Below are 26446 nucleotides of genomic sequence, written 5' to 3' on the forward strand. Positions count from 1 at the left end.
ATTAAATCCTGAAAGAAAAGGAAAGAAAAGATGTCTTGAAAATGCCTTCAGCAATTTGATCATTATAGCATTTTTGCATCAATTCATCAATTTAAAAAATGCATGACAATTCATTTATTACTGAAGTTTTGTGCTTTGGCCCTGTACTCCTGACTCAGCTCTGTATCGAAAGACTATGAAGAGGGGCCTCTGACCTCATAAGAGACTTTATGGGGGAAGTTAGTTTACATGGATGCTTTAAACTGCAGAAACCCAAGTGCACATGGGAGATGACACCCTTAAGGAAACACAAAGACAATAAAATTCAAGGTGTCTGAATTGTTAAAGTTTTCTCTTCCAGCATGGTATTACTTTCTGAAAGCTCCCATCATTAATCTGATGTTTTCTGACTTTCATTTAGGAAAGTCGGTACACCTGAGACAGCCGGAGACAGTTATAATTTTTTAACCAATAAAGAACTGATGCTGGTAGATAGTCGATTTCCAAAGGAATACTCATTCACTAGCTGACCAGACACTGTCCTGTAAGCCCAGGGATGGGGATGTTTGAATGGCATTGAAAGTCAGGATGGTGACTGCTGTGTAGGTGACAACTATGGCACAGCTATCGACTCACAGATGTTGGTACTGCCACTTTGTGTATTGTACATTGTTGGTGCTACCTGGCAGGTTTAAATGCTGGTTAATATTCTCAACAACACTGCACAAAAGGGGCTGGAGAGATGACTCTGTGGTTAAGAGCAATTGCGGCCCTTGCAGAAGACCCACAATTGGTTCCCAGCACCGATGTGCTGGCTTACAGTCATCTGTAACTCCACATCCAAGGGACCTGGTACCCTCTTCTGGCTTCATGAGCACCAGGCATACAGGCACATACATATGTACGTGCAAATATTCATACACATAAAATAACACATAAATCAATATTTTAAAAATTGCTTGGCTCAGTGACGATGTTGAAATAAAAAGATACTGTTTTATTCAAACACATATACACCAGGGGGATTGGGAGATGGTACAGTGAGTAGAGTACTCTTCCTGTAAGGCTGAGGAGCAGAGGTCAGATCCCCAGAACCCACATAAATGCCCAGTCAGTGGTGTAAGCCCAACTGCATTCCTTGAGCTTGGGAGGCAGAGATGGGATCTCCAGAAATTTGGCTAACTAGGCTAGCCAGACAAATGAGAGCACTCTGGACTGAAATGAGAGACCTTGCCTCAATATATAAGATGGAGAGCAACTGAGGAAGGGAACAGTTCTGATCTTCACATGTGTAGATACACACATGCGCTTGCATGCCTCACATGTCCATACATGTGAATACTCACACACATGCACCCACCACACACACACACACACACACACACACACAAATACACACAGAAATATCCCCTCCTCCCCCAGGCAACAAAGCCTACATAAGTAAGGAGTACAATCTGATAGGAGGGGCGAAAATATTTCTGTTGAAAACTCTCGCCACAATACAGAGCAGCAGCTAAAGAAGAATTTCAAAATCAAATGAAGTGGTGTTGTTTTATCACACAAATGCACACAAAATAGCCTGCCGCCATGTGCCAAGTCATGCATCCGAAGGCAGAAGACAGTGCCCAAGTTCTCACCATAAACAAACAGAATTTTAAAGCGATGTGAGCCTGGTGTAATCAAATCTGTGAATTTCACAGGGCTTCTATTAAAATGTACAACAACAATTTGTGAAGATTTCTAACTAATTGGAAGCTGTTTCCTTTCCAGTGACAAGCAATCGAATTGAGGAAAGGAAAGGAAGCTTTGAATTTCATTAGAGAGGAGATGCCGAGACAGTCTCACTGTCTCTTGACATGCTTGGCAGTGACGGGGACAGTAAAACAGCACCAAGAACTGAGGTCTCAAATGTAGCATTTCATCATGATGGCGTGAATAACATCACAGTCCAAACTTGCCACTGTATATAATTTTAAACAACAAAGTCACCCCAAGTGGCCCAGGCAAAAATTTGACCTCTGGTACCTTGCCCCTTGTCATCAGTTATTGATGGTATATTGCAAGAGTGAAGAGGCTTTGCAGATTTAATTGAGGTTACTCATCCAGTAATGTTAAGGTGAAGATGTTGTGCTGGCTTCTCTAGATGAGCCATGAAGAATAAGGTTAGGACAGAGAAGGACAGAGAGACAGCCAAAGGAAAAGTCAAAGATTTGAAACATGAGTTGTCACATGTGGCTGGCTTATAAATACAGGAGGCCCGACCTTGCTTAAACATCAAGGAAAGCAGAACCCATCTTATTACTGCAAAACCCAACAACCTATGTGAGCTGTATTCTCCTTGGAAGCCTTCAGGGTATGCAAGGGAGCACAGTAAAGTAACAGGGAGCACAGCAAAGAGATGGGGAGCACAGTAAAGAGACAGGGAGCACAGTAAAGAGACAGGGAGCACTGTAAAGGAACAGGGAACACAGTGAAGAGACGGGGAACACAGTAAAGAGATGGGGAGCACAGTAAAGAGACTGGGAGCACAGTAAAGAGACTGCTGACATGATGGTTCCACTATTAAGGGAAGGTTTATATTGTGAAGAAGAGAGGAGGGCATATCTGGATTCTTCCAGAAGTGTCCACAGCAGATAGAGAGAAAGCTTACTGTCTACAGGGTAGGCACAGCCAGGGCTAGGGAAGGGAGAGAGGAGAGAACTGTGAAGATGACCAGTTCTTAGTTAAGGTTTCTGCTGCTGTGACAAAACCCCATGACCAAAAATGCAAGTTGGGGACAAGTGGCCTTTGGCTTACACTTTCACAGCACTGTTTATCGTCAGTGGAAGTCCGCTGATGCAGAGGCCAAGGAGGGGTGCTGCTTATTGGCTTGCTCCTTTTCATTATATATCTTTGTAAGTGTGGCCCCCATTAACCAACAAACACAGTCAATACTAGGCTGTCTGGAAATCTCGGACAACGTTGTTAACCCAAAACACTTCAATTTAACCTCAGGGAGATTTTTTTGGGGACCAAAGCAGAAAGCAGCCACATTCTTTTCCAAAGTTTCACAAGAACAGTCTCTAGGCCACATATTAATATCCATCTGCCCTGAAACCTCTTGAGCTGGCTACCATAGTTCAAATCACTCTCAGCACCACTGTCTTCCATGTTCCTACTAGTATGTCCCACTAAACTTCAATTAAGGCATTCAGCTGCTTTCCTAAACCAAAGTCCCAAAGTCCACATTCCTCCAAACCAAAGCAGGATCAGGCCTATCACAGCAATACCCCAGTCCCTGGTATCAACATCTGGCTGACTTGTCACATGTTGCTGGCTTAAATATTTATTGCTCTGAAGAGACACTAGGACTACAGCACTTTATAAAGGCTAACATGCATTGGGGTTGACTTACAGTTTAGAGTTTTAGTACACTGTCATCATGGTGGAAAACATCCAGCAAGCAGGCAGATATTGTGCTGGAGAAGGAGCTGAGAATTCTACATCTGGATTGACAGGAAACAGGACTTGAAGGAAGGCCTGACTTGAGCATCTGAAACATCAAAGCTTATCCCCAGTGACACACTTCCTCCAACTTCCTAATAGTGCCACTCCCTATGGGGGCTACTTTCATTCAAACCACCATGGTGAAATAGCAAGAGAGAGAATAGAGTATAGGAGAGAGAGAGGGAGGGGGAAAGGGAGAGGGAGAGGTAACATTGGGAATAGAAAGTATGAGACGGAAGAATCATACGGATATAAGGATGTTAGCTGGGGCATATGTATCAAAAGATGGCCTAGTCGGCCATCACTGGAAAGAGAGGCCCATTGGACATGCAAACTTTATATGCCCCAGTACAGGGGAACGCCAGGGCCAAAAAAATGGGAATGGGTGGGTAGGGAAGTGGGGGGGGGTATGGGGGACTTTTGGGATAGCATTGGAATTGTAATTGAGGAAAATATGTAATAAAAAATATTTTTAAAAAAGGATGTTAGCTGGGGCCAGGGAAGAGCCAGGGAAGAGCCAGTGAAGGGCCAGCGCTGACTTGGACTTGGAAGTGTACAACAGGTACTTGGTATAGTGAGGGAGCCCACAGGCCAGTCTGAGCTTCAACACGTTGATAGCAGTCATAGATAGTCAGATGTCCCTTCTGCCAAGGGTAGAAAAAATGCCTTTTGGGGGGCAGATGGGAACCAGTTTCACAAGTTCCTGAGGGATGCCAACTTTTATCTAATGACCAGAAATCCTCCTACAGTCTAGGTTAAGCTCATTTCTGGATATTTGGACTGACTGAGACATAACTTTCAAAAAAGCAGAGTCTTGTCAACACCTTGATCTTGGCCTCCTAAGAACTCTAACAGTGAATTCAGCTGAGCTGTGATGAAATTTTGGCTTCTAGAAATCTGATATAATAAATTAGTTGTGTTTTATCCAGCTGTTAATAGCCATTTGTTATGCAGAAATGGAGAACAAAAGCATTCTTAGTATAAGTTTGGATGCGGGTTTTCTAGGAGTGTAAGACAGAGTTCAGTTACACCTTACACACACACACACACACACACACATCACACCATATAGATGAGCCACAGCTGAGTTATAATGAGTGGTGTGCACCACGTTAGGTCTTTGAGGACACATAGTTAAAGATGACATGGCTGAAGTATGATGGAAACACCTTGAAATTGTTGGCAATAAGCCAAGGAAGAAGAACTTGAGGAAGGCACTGCAAGTTTTATTTTATATTTATCCCAGTTGGTATCTCCACCTAAGTCTGGCAATACCAAATCTCTCTGTCAGCAGCTGGGAAGTAAGTCCTGGAGGTGACCTGACCCTTAAGAAAAGCTGCGTCCTGAGAGTCGGCCTGCTGCCTTAGAGGATGCATTTGTGACCATTGACAATGCCTGAGAAGTGATTGAAGCATGAACCTCTGAATGTTTTAGAAAACTCTTAATTTCTTTCACTAGTAACTTTTCTTCCATGTAGAATCTGCTTGTATGTTTTATATTTTCCCTTTAAGAATGGAATATGATAAAATTTTATGTCTAACCTAAGAGATTTTAAAAACAATATTAAAATGTTTTTAGTAGTAAGACATAACCCTGTAGCAGTAGCTCTCCTTTCTGAGAGATTTTAAAAATAATATTAAAATGTTTTAAGTAGTAAGACATTACCCTATAGCAGTAGCTCTCCTTTCTGCTCATCTTGTAATTGGCGGCATCTTGAGTTTCAGTTATCTCACATGAGCGGGCTATACCTTGTTTTTCCTGTGACTTCTCCATCTCTCATTCCATCTCTACTGGAAACACATATGCCTTAACTTTAACACACCCAATAATTTAGGCCTTCTTCAATTTTAATATTAGATGATTCTGCTATTCTTTCCTTTGAAAAAAAAGAAAAAGAAATTGTTGGCCACAATGGGTTCTGGAGTCCCATCTCTCATGTTGGAAAAGTAAAACCTATGTTTCAATGTTTTGGGTGGTTTCTGACGTTCTTTGTGGAATCTAGTTTTGCAAACAAATAAATCTCTTTTTTTTTCCACTGGATATTTTATTTACTTATATTTCAAATGTTATCCCCTTTCCCAGTTTCCCCTCTGGAACCCCCTATCCCATCTTTCCTCCCCCTGCTTCTATGAGGGTGCTCCCCCACCCACCCACCCACCCACTCTAGCCTTCCTGTCCTGGCATTCCTCTACACTGGGGTATCAAGCCTTCCAAGGACCAAAGGCCTCCTCCCATCTTTTTAATGGTGATTTGAAACCCTTCCTGAATTATCTTTGTAACTCTCTCTTTTAGGCCTCCAGACTCCATGGCATAATTCTGCCATTGTAACAGAAGTTACAATGCCATAATGGGATTCTAATTAGTCAAAACATCATGATAACCTTGATAGTTTTCTCAAGGGTCAGAGATATCTGGGAAACCCTCCTATGTTCTTGTCCAGCATAGCTGACACGACCAAGAAAAAGATTGCAATAGCTGTGTTAGTCCTACAAACTAAAATGTATGAATGAAGGTTTGGATTACCTCTGAGGTTACTGTGATTATAGACTGTCGTCATATTGAATTTTATAACCATGATGCCACTTGCCACAGGGGTGGTTGTTAGTACCCAGTCAGATATGGCTATGATCTGGGTCTGAAGGAAGAGGTCACACACTCTACAAGGCCAATGTGATTCACCCACTTGGACATTATTACTCCAAAATATGCTTCAGGGACTGAGAAATGGCATTTGAGAACATCATTGTCTGTACTGTAAATTGTGATGATACCAATGCCGTTGGGTATCTTCTAGATCATGACTTCCAGACTCTGAAAAATGTGGTCTACAACAACAAACATCTATCTAATTATTAGCTGGCTATTAAACCAACTGAGAGGAAATTTTAGCTGCCATTACAACAGAGACACTTTCAAAATTAGTTTAGGGAAGTCGCTTGACACCAAATAGCTCCAAGAATAATAGCAATAGATAGAAACAACATCTTGATGTAGGATCAGGAAGACGCTCTTGTTTCCAAAGCTTCTACATTATTTAATATTTTAATTTTACCAGGAACTTTATTATTAAACCATACAAAGAAACAAGATAATACAGCACAAACCTAGACAAAGTGGCTTTTAATAGAAACTTTCCCAGTGGAAAAAAACAGCTGGACTTATCTGCCAAGCAATTTGATTGGGAAAGTATAAATATATCCAAGATATTAAAAGAAGCCACATACAAAGAACTAAAGAAAAATGTGAGAACAATGTCTCTCAACAAGATATAAGACTAAATATAAAGTAGATATTATTATTATTATTATAAATCACATATACATTCTAAACTTGAGAAGCTAAATAAAATGAAAAGTTCTCTAAGATGGGGGGCATAAAACATGTGTGAGCAGGCTGAAGAACGGTAAGTTGACAGGAAACATCTAGTCTCAGGAATAGAAAGAAAAGCTAGAGTCTCAAAGAGATCCAAATACCCTCAGCATACAAACATGCATTCATACAAGAAGGATGCCCAGGAAAAGAAGTGGGAAGAGGCCTGCATTGCTTTTTCTGTTGCTGTGACCTAGTATCTGACATAGGTCAGAGAAAGGGCTGACTTCACAATAGAGTTCAAGGAGGGATGATGTAAACCCTCGGGACTGGGTGTGGCAACAGGAGCATGAGTCAGCCAGTCACATTACAAAAGCAGTCAGAAACTCGAGAGCGGGCAAGCGGGCAAGAAGGGGTAGGCCGTAAAGTCCCAAGCTTGTACTCAGAGACCCAACATCCGTAGTGAAGCTCCACCTCCTGAAGGTTCCACAGACTTCGTAGGGCCAAATGCTGACATACAAAAGCCTACAGGGGAAATTTCACATTCAAAGAATAATGTTCCACCACTGTGCCACATGGAATAAAGCCCATCTCTGTCTTAGTTAGGGTTTTATTACTGTGAAGAGACACCATGACCAGGGCAACTCGCGTAAAAGGGCAACATTTAATTGAAGTTAGCTTACAGGTTCAGAGGGTCAGTCCATTATCATCATGGTAGGAAGCATGGTCACTACAGTGACCAGGCAGGCACTGTGCCGGAGAAGGAGCCAAGGGTCCTACATCTTGATCTGAAGGTCACTAGGAGAAGACTGTCTTCCATGTGGCTAGGATGAGGGTCTCAAAGCCCACTCCCACAGTGGCATACTCCATCCAGTAAGGCCACACCTACTCCAACAAGGCCATACCTTCTAATATTGCCACTCCCTGGGCGATTCAAACCACCACAGTCTCATAATGCAAAATGGATTAATTACACATTCAAACAGTCCCAACACTGTTTAAAAATCCAAAGTTTCCTTGGGCTATCAGGGTGATCTCTTAACTGTTGGTCCTTATACAACCCAGGGGCATGGCAGAATTTCTGTTAGTGTGTGACTTTCTTCACACAACCTCAGGCATACTGTTGACAGCTGTTGAACCTCATTATACCAACATTTAATGTTGCTCATAGCTCTAGATGGCTCTGGGGTCTCATTTCCACTCTTTTCCACTGTCTGGTGAGGACACAGCTCACCAAGTCACTTAGCTACCTAGAACACTGATGCCTGAGGCTGAGCTCTGAGACTCCTTGTTTTCAAAGCCACTTCTGTCCTTCGTAGATCAGAAACTGTTCTCAGCCTCTCAGGTATCCTCTGGTCCTTCTACAAAAATCCTAAATCTCCAGATGCTCTGGGGGTATGGTTTGTCCACGAAAACCCTTGTTTCTGACCTAGACGCACCATTCAGGGAACTGTATCTCTTTCATACATGTTTTCTCACAGATTAATCTAGCTGTGTTAGTACACTCTGTGGCACTGATGGCATATGTATCTATGCCTCATTTTAATATTAATTATATGGAATAAACTAAAGGAAATGAAACATTAACAGTGAAGTATATCTTCAAAATTCATATTGAGAGACTCAAGGAAACACATTTTTCAAACATCCTTCACACCCTAAATATATAAAAATTAAAAGCATGCGATTTTGTTTTAGTTTTGACTTAATTTTCATGGCTTTGAATATGAAGACTCAAATGAAAGATAAAATCATAGCTCCTTTTTATGGCAGATGGGGGGGGATTCTTTTTCTAGTAAAACTGTCATGAGGAGAATAAAGGCTCTAAAAAATGTTCCATAAACAGGGCACATAAAAATGTACTGAGCTCAAACATAATAAAGTAGACAATGTAGATCAACTGCCCCTTGGATTGATTCTACCTTGTAAACAATTATGGCAACTTGGGAGCCCTAAGAGTTTATGTGTTTGGTTTTTACTTTTATAGGTCTTTCATTTAATATGTTTCAGCTAATATTTTAACTGAAATATTAGGCTCACTCCTCCTTCCTTGCTGTCTCTACACAGTCTTTAGACTTCTAATGGATACCTTTGATGTATGGAGATGGCCACAGGTGTTCTCACAGAGGGATGTAGATGGACTACTTAAGGCCTCTATCAGGGTATAATTTTTGCTGTGCACTCTCATTGGCAATTTTGCTACCTAGCACATTTTCTCTTCAGTACCTCACCAAAAGCTTGTAGTGACGCTGAACTCAAAGAAAATAATATATCTCCCTCTCACACCCCAGGAGCTCAGCCAAGCATACCGTTTTACCAGGTGCACTAGTTAGGGTTAGTATTGCTGTGAGGAAACACCATGACAAGTTGGGGAGGAAAGGTCTTATTTAGCTTACACTTCCACATCACTGTTCATAATCAAAGGAAGTAGGGGCAGGAACTCAAACATGGCAGGAACTGAGAGGCAGAAGGTAAAGTAGAAGCCATGGAGGGATGCTTCTTACTAGCTTGCTCCTCATGGCTTGCTCAGCCTGCTTTCTTATAGAGCCCAGGACCACAAATCCAGGAATGATACCACTCACAATGAGTTGGGCCCTCCCACATCACTCACACTAGTTTAGAAAATGGGCCAGGCAGGCACAGCTGGCAGGAATAAGCAAATAGGTTGGAGAGATGGGGAGGAAGAGAATCCAAATGACTTGTGCACTATAAATGGTCTGGAGATACAAAGACGGTTGCTATTCTTTTTTTTTTTTTTTTTTTTTTTTTTTTGGTTTTTCGAGACAGGGTTTCTCTGTGTAGCCCTGGCTGTCCTGGAACTCACTTTGTAGACCAGGCTGGCCTCGAACTCAGAAATCCGCCTGCCTCTGCCTCCCGAGTGCTGGGATTAAAGGCGTGCGCCACCACACCCGGCTAGACGGTTGCTATTCTTGCTCCTTGGGAAATGATGAGTTATACTGTCCATCAATAGAGCCAGTAACAAACACAAGTGCCAGTAGACCTATGTCTTCTCCCTTTGATAAGGGAGCTGTGTGAGCTGGTGTGACTCTCAGAGCTGCATTCTCACCTAGGAAGAAGAGCAGTACCTGCAGAGTGGGGACCCACAGCTGACTCAACATGCCCTGCTCTGTTTACTTCTCATCATTGCCAATCTCTCTAGTTGGTGGTAGTGACAGTTCAACCATGAGACGATGACTCTTTGTTGAGTTATAGTTTTTCTGTGTTGTGTTATCTTTGGCCAGGGATTTATTTCCTTTGGAATCTTTGGGTTGGGTAAACATTAAGTCATCCTACTTTTCAAAAGATATCATTGCTGATGAGGCACTGGCAGACAGGTGGAAGATACCCAGAGGCCCACCCACCACCATTCCTGCAGGAGCCACTGTGATGAGCAAATGAGTAGTAGAGAGATGGGAGAGAAAGAGAACTGACTCAACAAAACAAAACTTTCTCCCCAAAGCCGGCTCATTAACAAGCCAGGATAAATTTTAGAACAGTGGTTCTCAGCCTTCTTAAAGCTGCAACTCTTTAGTGCATAACCTCATGTTGTAGTGACCCCCCCCCCAACCATAAAATTATCTTCATTGTAGTTTTATAACTGTAACTTTGCTGCTAATGTAAATATCTGTGTCTTCCAGCGGTCTTAAGCGACCCCATGAAAGGGTCAGCTGACCCCTAAAGAGATCAAGACCCACAGGTTGAGAACCACTGCTGTAGGGGCTTCTGAAAGCCAAAGCATCAGCTTCTCCCATCACAACAAAGAGAACAGGCTAGCTGTGTGTGCTAATTGCATGATCTTTTCCTTTCATAACTAGAAGGTTTGTTTGATAGCCTTCAAAGACAACTGAACCAGTAGAGATAAAAGTCCCAAATCCTGGGGACATGAAACTCTCCTGCTGGGGTCCTAGCTTTCTGTTCCTCTGGTATTGACTTAGTTCTTTAATCTCCTAATTAAAGGGCAATTTCAAATGATGTTGCATAGCTGGTGGTGTTATGAAGGCCCCCAGAGATAACTGGCTTTCCTAAGAAGGAAAAGTAGGAACAGAGCTTTGGTTTGTGAACCACAGTTCAGACTGACATCTAGTCGGTGAAGCAAAATGTCAAATGCTACCACATTTAATCTGTAAGTCAAAATCAATTGCTTTGTTTGGATGCATAAAAGAAAAAAAAATTACCTGTCCCAAATACTCACAATCCCACTGGCTAATAGTCAAGCTACCAAAAAAAAAAAAAAAATCAATTGACAATCATTTTGTTTGACAGTGAGAAAATAGATGGCTAAAACTTCTGCTCCCACATTATTGATCAATGTCTAGTTAATAGCCAGAGTCTTCATTAGTGATTACCAGTGCACCCAGGAGAGTGAGCACATTCAGTTTTTAAAAACTCGATAGACTGTAGAATAGTGATGGAAAGTTTCTAGGAAGCACTTGACATACATGTATATGTAATTATATGTATATATAAAATCTCAAATACACACAAGCAACTCAAGACTCATAGGTATGTTGTTAGAGATATGACATGACAGTCATTTATATGGATATGAAGCTTGTAATACAGGCTCACCACATAGCACATTAGTTGGATTCTTCCACTGTAGCCTAGTCATTATTTCCATCACGGACTGACTCTGCTATTTCCTGAATCAACAGAGAAAAATAAAAAAAACAAGAACAAACAAACAAACTACAGACTTTTAAAGCATTCCTGTGGTATAGCTTCATCTGTATTTTTAAATACAGATGTTCAAAAAATTAGCTAAAGCCAATGCCCCCTTTCCTCACCTCTATTTTGAACCTCTTTCCAGTGGTTCTCAACTTGTGGGTCATGACTATTAGGCTGAATATTAGATATTTGCATCACAATTCATAAGAGTAGCAAAATTACAGTTATGAAGTAGCAATAAAAATTATTTTATGACTGGCGGTCACCACAACATGATGGACTGTATTAAAGGGTCCCAATATTAGGAAGGCTGAGAACAATTACATTAAAGCATCTATCATAGTTCATTGCTATTGTCTATGTGTTTCCTGAGGCTATGGCCTCATTAGCTTCTGCCCGTCCCCTCTCCATGTAAGTAGAATTGGAGTTGGATTGATACCCTTTTATAGACTTCTAAGATTCTTGGTTGTGGCAGTAGACTCCATGACACAAACATCTTAAAGGAAAGAAAGATTTATGGTAGGTTATGGCTTATGAGGTGTTAGTCCAGGGTGGCCAGTACCATTGCTTCTGAGGCGGTGGAAAGGGCTGAAAAGCATGTCAGTGAAAGCTTGTGGAGAAGACTGCTCCCCCTTGTAGTGGACAGTCATCTGCTTCCTCAAGATAGGTCTTGTCACCTTCTTTTATCACTTCTCAATAATGCTATTATACTATGAGTCTATCAAGGGATGACTGTATTGATTAGGGCAGAGTCCTCAGCATCCAGTCACTTCCCAGAAGCCCATGAACCAACAAACAAGGCCCCAAACACATGAGTTTGTAGAGGAACGTTTCATATTCAATACAACAGACAAATTTCCATGTACCAACTCCTTAGGGCATCAAGAAAGGAACACACCCTTCATATGTATTCCATGCGTGATTCAGTCTTCTATTGCCTACTTCTTATTAATACAGACCCAACTAATACTCACTCTTAACAAATAAGATCCTGAGAATTTCTAGCAAAAATATGTAAAGAAACTCTGATATTGGCAACAGAAATATCAACATGGCAAATCTAATGATTAACATTATTTTATGCACGTGTCTTGTCTTCTGATATCTGCTGTTTTGAGAAGTAACTCTAGAGATCGTCTTAAGTTTATTTGCACTGTTTTCTGTATTTGAAACTTTAGCAAAACTTGATTGAAGGTGTTAAAGTAACCCGTCCTGGGTTGTTTCCTTTAATTCCCTTTTATTTTGCTTGTATAGATTTCTCTCTAAAGCTCGTCTGGACCTTGCCAGCCCCAAGGCTTGTATCTATGGCCCTGCCCTTCCTTTTTGAGGCAGCCACACTGCAGCCTTATGTGTTGTCTATAATAGAGCAATTCTCTTTTATCTTCATCTCTACTGTCAATACAGTTGAATTTGTGAAGATCTTTCTTAAGGCAATTTCAGTCTCACATTTAAAAGCAAGATGCCACAGAGGAAAAGAAACTGTGAACTCTAGGCCTTTACATGAGACTCACTTAAATAACTACATCTCCCTACACGCTTGATCTTTGTAGAGCAAGATAAATAAGATTTACAGTTAGCATGGTAGTTTGATAGGAACCCTTAGTTTAGAGAGGTCAGTTGTCTTTGTTTGTTTGTTTTTGTTTTGTTTTGTTTAGATGTCAGTTTTATGTAAGTAAAATAAACCATTATAGTTGGATTTCATCCTATAAGAATGTTTCAATGAAGATCAGACATTAATTTTATTTATTTTTGCCTTTCCAGACCATTATTACAAGAGTTGAGTTTTCTTTGTGCTATTTTCCCTTATAAAATTCTTAAAAATATTCTCACCACACAGGGAAAATAGCATTATGATCTGAATGTTACAAAGCCACAAACAAACTTTGGAAACTGTACAGGCTGGTTTTATGTGTTAACTTGACACAAGCTAGAGTCATCAGAGAGAAAGAAGTTTCTAATGAGGAAATGCCTCCATGAGATCCAGCTGTAAGGTATTCTCTCAATGGGGGAGGGCCCAGCCCACAGTGGGTGGGGCCATCCCTGGTTTGGTGGCCCTAGCTTCTATAAGAAAGTAGGCTGAGCAAGCCATGTGAAACAAGCCAGTAATCAGCACTCCTCCATGGCCTGTGCATCAGCCCCCACCTCCAGGAACCTGCCCTGTTTTTGTTCTTGTCCTGATCTCCTTCAGTGATGAACACCAATATGGAAGTATAAGCCCCCCAAAAAACAAAAACAAAACAATCCCCTCCAAAACAAAATCTTTCCTCCCCAACTTGTTTTTTGGTCATGGTGTTTTGTCACAGCAATAGAAACCCTAAGACAGGTTCCTTCAGGTAGGCGCCAGCCCCAGGCCATCTTGGGTGTGAATGCTGTGGACAGTCCCATGGTCCCCAGAGGATTCACCAATCCTCGGGCACCCTAGCACACCCAGGATCTTAGGATCACTGGTGAGTCGAGTACAACATCTGTTCCAAAACAACCGTGAGGGTCTTGTGCCAGCAGGGACAGGGACACAGGAGACCCGCCTAACCAGCGGCTCAGGTTCCTTCTGGTCAGTGCTGGTGTGCCTTGGTTTCGAACACAGCAGACAGCCCCATGGTCCCAAGAGGAGGACCATTTCCAGGTGCTGTAACACGTCCTGGATCTTAGGATTCCAGGATCCCAGGAGCTTGGACATATCAGGATCTCAGGGTCTCAGAGGAAGCTTGACTGCCAAGGACCCTCACACACCTAGAATCTCAGGTTCACAGGATTCCAGAATCACAGGATCACAGAGAAAGCTGAACTCTGAGGAATTCTGAATTAACCGGATTACAGGAAGGACAGGCTCCAATGAGATATACTGAGGACAGCAAACACTTGAGATAATCATATGGCAGGAGGCAAGCTTAAGAACAGGAGCAACAGAAGCCAAGGTTACTTGGCATCATCAGAACCAAACTCTCCCACCATAGCAAGTCCTGGATACACCATCACACCAGAAAAGCAAGACATGAATCTAAAGTCACTTCTCATGATGATGATGGAAGACTATAAGAAGGAAATAAATAACTACTTTAAAGAAATACAGGAGAACACATCCAATCAGGTGAAAGAATTGAACAAATCCATCCAGGATCTAAAAATGGAAGTATAAACAATAAAAAAATCACAAAGGGAGACCACTCTGGAAATAGAAAACCTAGGAAAGTCAGAACCCATTAATGTAAGCATAACCAACTGAATACAAGAGATAGAAGAGAGAATCTCAGGTACAGAAGATACCATAGAAAACATTGACACAATAATCAAAGAAAATGAGAAAGGCAAAAAGATCTTAACCCAAAACATCCAGGAAATCCAGGACACAATGAGAAGACCAAACTTAAGGACAATAGGTATAGATGAGAAAGAAGATTTCCAACTTAAAGGGCCAGTAAATATCTTCAACAAAATTGTAGAAGAAAATTCACCAACCTAAAGAAAGAGATGCCCATGAACATACAAGAAGCCTACTGAACTCCAAATAGTTTGGACCAAAAAAGAAATTCCTCCCAACACATAATAATCAAAATACCAAATGTACAAAACAAAGAAAAAATGTTAAAAGCAGTAAGGGAAAAAGGTGAAGTAACATATAAAGGCAGACCTATCAGAATTACACCTGATCTCCCAGAGACTATGAAAGCCAGAAGATCCTGGGCAGATGCCATACAGACCTTAAGAGAACACAAATGCTAGCCCAGGCTACTATACCCAGCAAAACTCTCAATTATCATACATGGAGAAACCAAGGTATTCCACGGGGAAGAAAACAAATTTACACAATATCTTTCCACAAATCCAGCCCTTCAAAGGATAATAAAGGGAAAACTTCAACACAAAGAGGGAAACTAAACTCGAGAAAAAGCAAGAAAGTAATCTTTCAACAAACCTAAAGAAGATAGCCACATGAACAGAATTCCAACTCCAGCAACAAAAATAACAGGAAGCAACGACTTTTCCTTAATATCTCAATAACAATGGACTCAATTCCCCAATAAAAAGACACAGACTGGTTACATAAACAGGACACAACTTTTTGCTGCATACAGGAAACCCACCTCAGGGACAAAGACAGACACTACTTGTACTGGCTAGTTTTGTGTCAACTTGACACAGCTGGAGTTATCACAGAGAAGGAGTTTCAGTTGAGGAAATGTCTCCATGAGATCCAACTGTAAGGTATTTTCTCAATTAGTGATCAAGGGGGAAAGGCCTCTTGTGGGTGGGACCATCTCTGGGCTGGTAGTCTTGGGTTCTATAAGAGGGCTGAGCAAGCCAGGGCAAGCAAGCCAGTAAGGAACATCCCTCCATGGTTCTGCATCAGCTCCTGCTTCCTGACCTGCTTGAGTTCCAGTCCTGACTTCGTTGGTGATGTACAGCAATGTGGAAGTGTAAGCTTAATAAACCCTTTCCTCCCCAACTTGCTTCTTGGTCATGATGTTTGTGCAGGAATAGAAACCCTGACTAAGACACTACCTTGGAATAAAAGGCTGGAAACAATTTTCCAAGCAAATGGTCCCAAGAAACATACTGGAGTAGCCATTTTAATTTCAAATAAAATCAACTTCCAACCTAAAGTTCTCAAGAAAGATAAGGAGGGACACTTCTTACTCATCAAAGGTAAAATTTACCACTATGTACTCTCAATTCTGAATATCTATGCTCCAAATGCAAGGGCATCCACATTCATTAAAGAAACTTTGCTGAAACTCAAAGCACACATTACACCTCACACAATAATAGTGGGAGACTTCAACACCCAACTCTCATCAATTGACAGATCCTGGAAACAGAAACTAAACAGAGACACAGTGAAACTAACAGAAGTTATGAAACAAATGGATTTAACATATATCTATAGAACATTTCATCCTAAAACAAAAGGATATACCTTCTCCCCAGCACCTCATGGTACCTTCTCCAAAACTTACCATATATCAGTCACCAAACAGGCCTTAGCAGATACAAAAATATTGAAATAATCCCATGCACCCTATCAGATCACCATGGACTAAGGCTGATCTTCAATAACAACATAAATAATAGAAAACCCACATACACATGGAAGCTGAACAATAATCTACTCAATGATAACTTAGTCAAGGAAGAAATAAAGAAGGAAATTAAAGACTTTTTATAGTTTAATGAAAATGAAGCCACAACATACCCAGACTTATGGTACACAATGAAAGCAGTCCTAAGAGGAAAACTCATAACTCAAAACTTATAACTCAAAACTCTGAGTGCCTCCAAAAAGAAGCTGGAGTGAGCATACACTAGCAGCTTGACAGCACACCTGAAAGCTCTAGAAAAAAAGGAAGCAAATTCACCAAAGAGGAGTAGACTTCAGGAAATAATCAAACTCGGGGCTGAAATCAACCAAGTGGAAACAAAAAGAACTATACAAAGAATCAACCAAACTAGGAGTTGGTTCTTTGAGAAACTCAATAAGATAGATTAAACCCCTAGCCAGACTAACAAAAGGGCACAAAGACAGTATTCTAATTAACAACATCAGAAATTTAAAGGGAGATAAAACAATGGAATCTGAGGAAATCCAAAAAATCATAAGATCCTACTACAAAAGCCTATACTCAACAAAACTGGAAAATCTGGATTAAATGGACAATTTTCTAGACAGATACCAGGTACCAAGTTAAATCAGGATCAGATTAATGATCTAAACAGTCCCATATCCCCTAAAGAAATAGAAACAGTCATTAATAGTCTCCCAACCAAAAAAAGCCCAGGACCAGATGGGTTTAGTGCAGAGTTCTATCACACCTTTGAAAAGAGGACCTAATTCCAATACTCCTCAGACTATTCCACAAAATAGAAACAGAAGGTACTCTAGCCAATTCGTTCTATGAAGCCACAATTACTCTGATACCTAAACCACACAGAGACCCAACAAAGAAAGAGAACTTCAGACCAATTTCCCTTATGAATATTGATGAAAAAAATACTCAATTAAATTCTTGCAAGCTGAATCCAAGAACACATCAAAACAATCATCGATCATGATCAAATAGGCTTCATCCCAGTAATGCAAGGATGGTTCAATATTCAGAAATCCATCAATGTAACTCACTATATATACAAACTCAAATTCAAAAACCACATGATCATCTCATTAGATGCCGAGAAAACATTGATTAAGTCATGTTGGTGAGCTCTCATCGATGTGATCACTAGCCTTACAGAAGCAGTCCTGGAGAGGCCTCCCAGTCCCTGCCACCATGTGAAATAGAGCAAGAAGGAACCTGACACCAAAACTGTAAATGCTTTGGTCATGGTTTTTCCAGAACTATGAAAGACAAATATTTGTTTTGTTATTACACCTCACTCATGGTATTTTGTTACAGCAACCCGGACGAATTAGAAAGGGCAATTTGCAAATTCATCTGGATTAACAAAAAACCTAGGATAGCAAAAACTCTTCTCAATGATAAAAGAACCTCTGGTGGAATCACCATGCCTGACCTAAAGCTGTACTACAGAGCAATTGTGATAAAAACTGCATGGTACTGGTATAGTGACAGACAAGTGGACCAATGGAATAGAATTGAAGACCCAGAAATGAACCCACACACCTATGGACACTTGATCTTGGACAAGGGAGCTAAAACCATCCAGTGGAAAAAAGACAGCGTTTTCAACAAATGGTGCTGGCACAACTGGCAGTCATTATGTAGAAGAATGCGAATTGATCCATTCCTATCTCCTTGCACTAAAGTCAAATCTAAGTGGATCAAGGAACTCCACATAAAACCAGAGACAGTGAAACTTATAGAGGAGAAAGTAGGGGAAAGCCTCGAAGATATGGGCACAGGGGGAAAATTCCTGAATAGAACAGCAATGGTGTGTGCTGTAAGATCGAGAATCCACAAATGGGACCTCATAAAATTACAAAGCAAAAGACATTGTCAATAAGACAAAAAGGTCACCAACAGATTGGGAAATGATCATTACCAATCCTAAATAAGATAGGGGACTAATATCCAATATATATAAAGAACTCAAGAAGGTGGACTCCAGAAAATCAAATAACCCCATTAAAAAATGGGGCTCAGAGCTAAACAAAGAATTCTCACCTGAGGAATACCAAATGGCTGAGAAATACCTGAAAAAATATTCAGCATCCTTAATCATCAGGGAAATGCAAATCAAAACAACCCTGAGATTCCATCTCACACCAGTCAGAATGGCTAAGATCAAAAATTCAGGTGACAGCAAATGCTGGTGAGGATGTGGAGAAAGAGGAACACTCCTCCATTGTTGGTGGGATTGCAAGCTTGTGCAACCACTCTGAAAATCAGTCTGGTGGTTCCTCAGAAAATTGGACATAGTAATACCAGAGAATCCCACAATACCTCTCCTGGGCATATATCCAGAAGATATTCCAACTGGTAAGAAGGACACATGCTCCACTATGATCATAGCAGCCTTATTTATAATAGCCAGAAGCTGGAAAGAACCCAGATGTCCCTCAACAGAGGAATGGATACAGAAAATGTGGTACATTTACACAATGGAGTACTACTCAGCTATTCAAAAGAATGAATTTATGAAATTCCTAGGCAAATGGATGGACCTGGAGGGCATCATCCTGAGTGAGGTAACCCAATCACACAGGAACTCACACAGTATGTACTCACTGATAAGTGGATATTAGCCCAGAAACTTAGAATACCCAAGGTACAAGATACAATTATGAAACATATGAAACTCAAGAACAAAGACCAAAGTGTGGACACTTTGCCCCTTCTTAGAATTGGGAACAAAACACCCATGGAATGAGTTACAGACACAAAGTTTGGAGCTGAGACGAAAGGATGGACCATCTAGAGACTGCCATACCCGGGGATCCATCCCATAATCAGCCTCCAAAGGCTGACACCATTGCATATATCAGCAAGATTTTGCTGAAAGGACCCTGATATAGCTGTCTCTTGTGCAGGGGCTATGCTATGCAGGGGCCTGGCAAACACAGAAGTGGATGCTCACAGTTAGCTATTGGATGGATCACAGGGCCCCCAATGGAAGAGCTAGAGAAAGTACCCAAGGAGCTAAAGGGGTCTGCAACACTATAGGTGGAACAACAATATGAACTAACCAGTACCCCTGGAGCTCATGTCTCTAGCTGTATATGTATCAGAAGATGGCCTAGCTGGCCATCATTTGGAAGAGAGGCCCCTTGGTCTTGCAAACTTTATATGCCTCACTATGGGGAAACGCCAGGGCCAAGAAGTGGGAGTGGGTGGGTAGGGGAGTGGGGAGAAAGGGTCTGGGGGACTTTTGGGATAGCATTTGAAATGTAAATGAAGAAAATACCTAATTAAAAAATAAATTAAAAAAACAACAACAATGAATTCGTGAAATTCTTAGGCAAATGGATGGAACTAGACAATATCATCCTGAGTGAGGTAACCCAGTCACAAAAGAACACACATGATATGCACTCACTGATAAGTGGATATTAGCCCATAAGCTCAGAATACCCAAGATATAATTCACAGACCATATAAAGCTCAAGAAGAAGGAAAACTAAAATGTAGATGCTTCAGTCATTCTTAGAAGGAGGAACAAAATACTCACAGGAGGTAGAGAGTGGGAGGGACTTGGGAGGAAGAAAGGAAGGTGAGCGGGGGAAATAAAGGAGGCAAGATCAGGTATGGGAGGAGATGGGAATGATACACAGAGGGTCAGGAATTTGAACAGAGGTTTGTTGCAATTGGGGATAGGGAACTGGGGGTAGCCACAAACAAGTCCCAGATGCCAGGAAAGCAAGAGGTTCCCTGGACCCAATAGGGATGAGATTAGCTGAAATGCCCAACATCGGGGAAGGAGAACCTGTAGATACCATATCCAGAGGTTAGGCAAGGTCCCCAGTTGGGGGATGGGACCACCCACTCATCTCTAAATTTTTAACCCAGAATGACTCCTGTCGAAAGGAAATACGGGGAGCAAAGTGTGGAGCAGAGACTGAAAGAAAGGTCATCTAGAAACTGATCCACCTGAGGATCTATCCCATCTGCAGACACCAAACTCAGACACAATTGCTGATGCCAAGAAGTGCTTGCTGACAGGAGCCTGATATAGCGTCTCCTGAAAGACTCTGCCAGTGCCTGACAAATACAGAGGCAGATGCTCGCAGCTAACCATTGGACTGAGTTTGGTGACCCCAGTGGAGTTAGAAAAAGGACTGAAAGAGCTGAAGAGGTTTGCAACCCATAGGAAGAACAATAATTTTAACAAACCACACCCTCCAGAGCTCCCAGGGACTAAACCACCAAGAAAAGAGTACACATGGAAGGACCCATAGCTCCAGCCGCATAGGTAGCAGAGGATGGCTTGTCTGGCATTAATAGGAGGAGAGGCCCTTGCCTGTGAAGGCTTGATGGCCCAGTGTAGGGGACACCAAGGCAGTGACGTGGTAGTGGGTGTGTGTAAGGAGGAGCATCCTCATAGAAGCGGGGGGTGGGGGGGAATTGGGTAGGAGGGTTCCAGAGGGGAAACTGGGAAAGGGATGACATTTGAAATGTAAATACATAAAATATTCAATAAAATAAATAAATAAAAAGATTTCATAATCCATTAGTTTGGGGAGTGCTGACCTACTATGTGCTGTATAGTGTGAGGTGAAAAGACTGAAGTGTGACCTTGGACAGACCTGCTCAAAGTCAAGGACAAACCTGAGACGAGGAAGAAAAGTAGGAACCGAGAGTGAGGATTAGACAAGTCAACAAGTGTCTTTCAAGACAGGCATGAGTTCACAGAAAAGATCGGCATGTGAGGAGGAAACATCGGGAATTGCAGCTAGGAACAGCAAAACGAGCGATCAATCACATAGAGAGGAAGAAGACTAGGAAGTAGGCCAGGGACTAAGAACTGGGACAGTTGAAAGAGTTGCTGGGACCTTAGCTTTAGGCAACAGAGAACACACTTACAAACATGGAAAAGAAAAGACCACTCAAGCAGATTCTCGGAGCCTCCAGGGGAGAGAATAAGAAGTCCCAGTTAAGACAGACCAGAGATGGGAAGAAGCTCCAGAAGGTGGCCTGCAGATGTCAGGCCTATGTCAAGGGCTCGGTGGCCAGACACCAGTGATGTGCATTTTACTCCTGAATACCTGGCATGATTCATAGCAAAGCTTTGTTTTGAGAAGTGAGGAGATGAGAGAGACGGCAGGTATTCCCGAAGCATGGACAGATTGCTCGTGGGGAGAACCCAGGATTAGAACCTCAGTCAGTCCTCAGGCCTACAAAGCGGACCCAGAGGTGTGATTATTCTAAGAGACGTGAAGTTTAAACGGCTGGAATTTTCTCAGGGAGAGCTGTGTGGAGAAATTGATACTGAAGGGAATAAGGAAAGGGTAAGACACAGGGGAGGGGGAGGAGAGGAAAACAGATGTATCACCGTTGTAGAACAGGGCCAGTCTGGATGTTTTGGTAAGTAACTTGCTGTCCCTGTATGCATCTTTTTAAGATGGATGCAGTTCTCTACATCTTATCAACTCAGGAAATCAGAGATGTTCTCCAACTTCCCAAGATCCAATTTTACCCAGCTCTCACTCTTAGCTCACAGATGACTCTGTTTCTCCACTACCCTTCTGAAGTTTAATAAGCAGAAGAAAACCAAGACTCGTGGGCTATCCTCTGAAAATGAGAGAGAGGGGTGGGGAGAACAAGCTGAACACCAGAGAGGCAGGAAGGTTCAGAAAGTAGCAAACACGTTGCTCTGAGCTGCTGTCAAGTGAAAGGAAGAGAAACACTGGCTGTGCTCATTAGAGCCTTGGGCCCCCACTTAAAGAATTCCCAAAGGAGAAAAGATGACTGAACACCACTGAGTTAGAGCTCCCAAAAGCCTCCTTCTAAATCTAGGACATTTTAGCATTTTCTCAGTTCAGACTGCATTGAAATAATTCCAACATCAAGCCACAGTTGTAGAAACAGGAGCCTCGATTCCACGCCAGGCACTGTTGAATGAGTAGGCAAAAAGCTATGGTCTTTGCCATTATGGTCCTTACCATGCAGCTGAAGGGAAGGAGATATAAACACGCTGGCATTTAAACGACATATACATTGAAATACTCAGTGCAAATCTCAAGTTAAGAAACTGCTGTGCAGCTAGGTGGCCAAGTCACCCAACCAGTTGAATCAACTATGAACCCTGAAGAAGGCAGCTAAGGCTTCAGGATGGAGGTAGGATCTGAAATGCCCATTGACTGTGACAGTACAAACAGTCCTTCTTCAAACAGCCTTGCATCTGTCCAGTTGATGGTAGACAGAATTAGGTTTAGGAGCTAGGATGCCCAGAGAGAAATCAGGGAAGTTGACTTGTCACTTATATATCATTGTCTTGGTCCCGGTTGCTGTTCTTATCATACAGATCTTTCACTTCCTTAGTTAGAGTCACGCCAAGGTATTTTATATTATTTGTGACTTTTGTGAAGGGAGTTGTTTCCCTAATTTCTTTCTCAGCCTGTTTATCCTTTGTATAGAGAAAGGCCATTGACTTGTTTGAGTTAATTTTATACCCAGCTACTTCACTGAAGCTGTTTATCAGGTTTAGGAGTTCTCTGGTGGAATTTTTAGGGTCACTTATATATACTATCATATCATCTGCAAAAAGTGATATTTTGACTTCTTCCTTTCCAATTTGTATCCGTGTGATCTCCTTTTGTTGTTGAATTGCTCTGGCTAGGACTTCAAGTACAATGTTGAATAGGTATGGAGAAAGTGGACAGCCTTGTCTAGTCCCTGATTTTAGAGGGATTGCTTCCAGCTTCTCACCATTTACTTTGATGTTGGCTACTAGTTTGCTGTAGAATGCTCTTATCATGTTTAGGTATGGGCCTTGAATTCCTGATCTTTCCAAGACTTTTATCATGAATGGGTGTTGGATTTTGTCAAATGGTTTCTCCACATCTAATAAGATGATCATTTGGTTTTTGTCTTTGAGTTTGTTTATATAGTGGATTACATTGATGGATTTCCGTATATTAAACCATCCCTGCATCCCTGGAATGAAACCTACTTGGTCAGGATGGATGATTGTTTGATGTGTTCTTGGATTCAGTTAGCGAGAATTTTATTGAGTATTTTTGCATCGATATTCATAAGGGAAATTGGTCTAAAGTTCTCTATCTTTGTTGGGTCTTTCTGTGGTTTAGGTATCAGAGTAATTGTGGCTTCATAGAATGGAATTCATTGTTTTTAATAGCTGAGTAGTACTTCATTGTGTAAATGTACCACATTTTCTGTATCCATTTCTCTGTTGAAGGACATCTGGGTTCTTTCCAACTTCTGGCTATTATAAATAAGACTGCTATGGACATAGTGAAACCTGTGTCCTTGTTATATGTTAGAGCATCTTTTGGGTATATGCCCAGGAATGATATATCTGGATCCTCAGGTAGTACAATGTCCAATTTTCTGAGGAACCACCAGACTGATTTCCAGAGTGGTTGTACAAGCTTGCAATCCCACCAACAATGGAGGAGTGTTCCTCTTTCTCCATATCCTTGCCAGCATCTGCTGTCATCTGAGTTTTTGATCTTAGCCATTCTGACTGGTGTGGGGTGGAACTTCAGGGTTGTTTTGATTTGCATTTCCCTGATAACTGAAGATGTTGAACATTTCTTTAGGTGTTTCTCAACCATTTGATATTCATCAGTTAAACAATTTCAGCAAAATGGCTGGATATAAAATTAACTCAAACAAATCAGTAGCTTTCCTCTACTCAAAGGATAGAAAAAATTAGGAAACTGGCACCCTTCACAATAGTCACAAGTAATATAAAATACCTTGGTATGACTCTAACCAAGCCAAGTGAAAGATCTGTATGACAAGAACTTCAAGTCCCTGAAGAAAGAAATCAAAGAAGATCTCAGAAGATGGAAAGATCTCCCATGCTCATGGATTGGAAGGATTAATATAGTAAAATGGCCATCTTGCCAAAAGCAATCTACAGATTCAATGCAATCCCCATCAAAATTCCCACTCAATTCTTCATAGAGTTATAAAGAGCAATTTGCAAATTAATTTGGAATAACCAAAAACCCAGGATAGCAAAAACTATTCTCAACAATAAAAGAACTTCTTGGGGAATCACCACCCCTGACCTCAAGCTGTATTACAGAGCAGTAGTAATAAAAACTGCATGAAATTGGTATAGAAACAGGCAGGTAGATCAATGGAATAAAATTGATGACCTAGAAATAAACCCACACACCTATGGTCACTTGATCTTTGAAAAAAGGAACTAAAATCATCCAGTGGAAAAAAAGACAGCACTTTCAACAAATGGTGCTGGCTCAACTGGCAGTCAGTATGTAGAATTGCAAATTGATCCATTCTTATCTCCTTGTACAAAGCTCAAGTCCAAGTGGATCAAGGACTTCCCACATAAAACAGATACACTGACTCTAATAGAAGAGAAAATGGGGGAAAGCCTTGAACACATGAGCACAGGGGAAATTTTCCTGAACAGAACACCAGTGGCTTGTGCTCTAAGACCAAGAATCGACAAATGGAACCTCATAAAATTGCAAAGCTTCTGTCAGACAAAGGGCACTGTCAGTAGGGCAAAATGGCAACCAACAGATTGGGGAAAGATCTTTACCAGTCCTACATCTGATAGAGGGATAATATCCAATATATACAAAGAACTCAAGAAGTTAGACTCCAAAGAACCAAAGAACCCTATTAAAAATGGTATATAGAGCTATACATGAAATCTTTTAAAGTCACAGTGTATGTAGCTGGAGAAATGTTTGGTAAAGTGCCCGCCATGGCAAGCACAAGGACCTGAGTTCATATCTCCTGTGCTCATGTTAAAATGGGGCCTGACACAGCCCATGTGCAACTGTTGTACTAGGGGAGAGAGATAGGCGGATCTCTCAAGGTCCCTGACTAGAAAGCCTAAGGAATTTGAGAGATGCTCAAAAAAAAAAAAAAAAAATATATATATATATATATATATATATATATATATAAAAGAATGATCAGTTAAGGCACCTGACATCATTCTCTTGATTACACACACACACACACACACACACACACCACACACAGAGGCACACTCACAGATACACATAGGCATAACATACATAGGCACACACAGAGGCCCCCACACATGAATATACACAGGTATGTGTACACCCACCTATCCATATACACAGAATAAATTTGTACTGTAAAATAAAGTATACAGACACCATAGAATGCATTGGCAAGTCAACGCCTCTTTGAAAAAGCATGAACAATTCAGTCCACATGTTTTTTATAACTTTAGGGACAAGTCTGTTAGCTTAGATCCACATAGCAGGTACATTGCCACACTTCTTCCTCTCTGTTGCTCTCCTTAAAGTATAACATAAAGCTTCATTTGTCATAGATGTAGGGTAGCAAGGAGAAAGCAGAGCACTGACTTGGTTATTTGTGTTGGAAAACGAAACAACTTTTATTTGAAGTTCCCAGTCTCTGTATCTCTTTGATTTATGTGCCACTTAAGAGCTATAAGCCCAAGCCTCTTATTAAAACTTCCATTTGCAGCTAGAGATCTACAGAGAATAAGCTGTGTACTCTCCATGCTTTATATGCATTAAGAGATGAATAACATCACAAATGTGTCCTGAGATTACCAGTCACAGATGTGGTGTAGAGCTGATGGTAGATGATAATGTCTGCTCATTCATGCATCTGGTGGTCTCCATGGCAACTCCTGCAACAGCCCCTGCTCTTTTTCATGTGCCATGGACTCCAAATGGCACCTACAGTATAATAACAACTATGTACAAATGGGTACAGTATAATAGCAATAACTATTTACAATCTTAGTATTTTCTTATGAAAAATGTACCTAAAAACAAAACAAAACAAAACAAAACAAAAAAAAACCTCCACCAATAGAGCTATGTTACCATTGGAAATGTAGCTCAATGATAGACCACTGGCTTAGCCTGAATAAGGCTTTG

At 41.2% G+C, this 26446-nt stretch overlaps 1 protein-coding gene across 2 annotated transcripts in view; it reads left to right on the forward strand.

Moving 5' to 3' along the window:
• Pde11a (phosphodiesterase 11A) overlaps positions 1-26446 on the forward strand; it is a 366204-nt gene that overhangs the window by 150824 nt on the left and 188934 nt on the right. The window lies entirely within an intron of this gene.

The sequence above is a fragment of the Mus caroli genome, unplaced genomic scaffold, assembly GCF_978045245.1.
Source record: "Mus caroli unplaced genomic scaffold, Mus_caroli_1 scaffold_2, whole genome shotgun sequence".
Taxonomy (NCBI): Eukaryota; Metazoa; Chordata; class Mammalia; order Rodentia; family Muridae; genus Mus; species Mus caroli.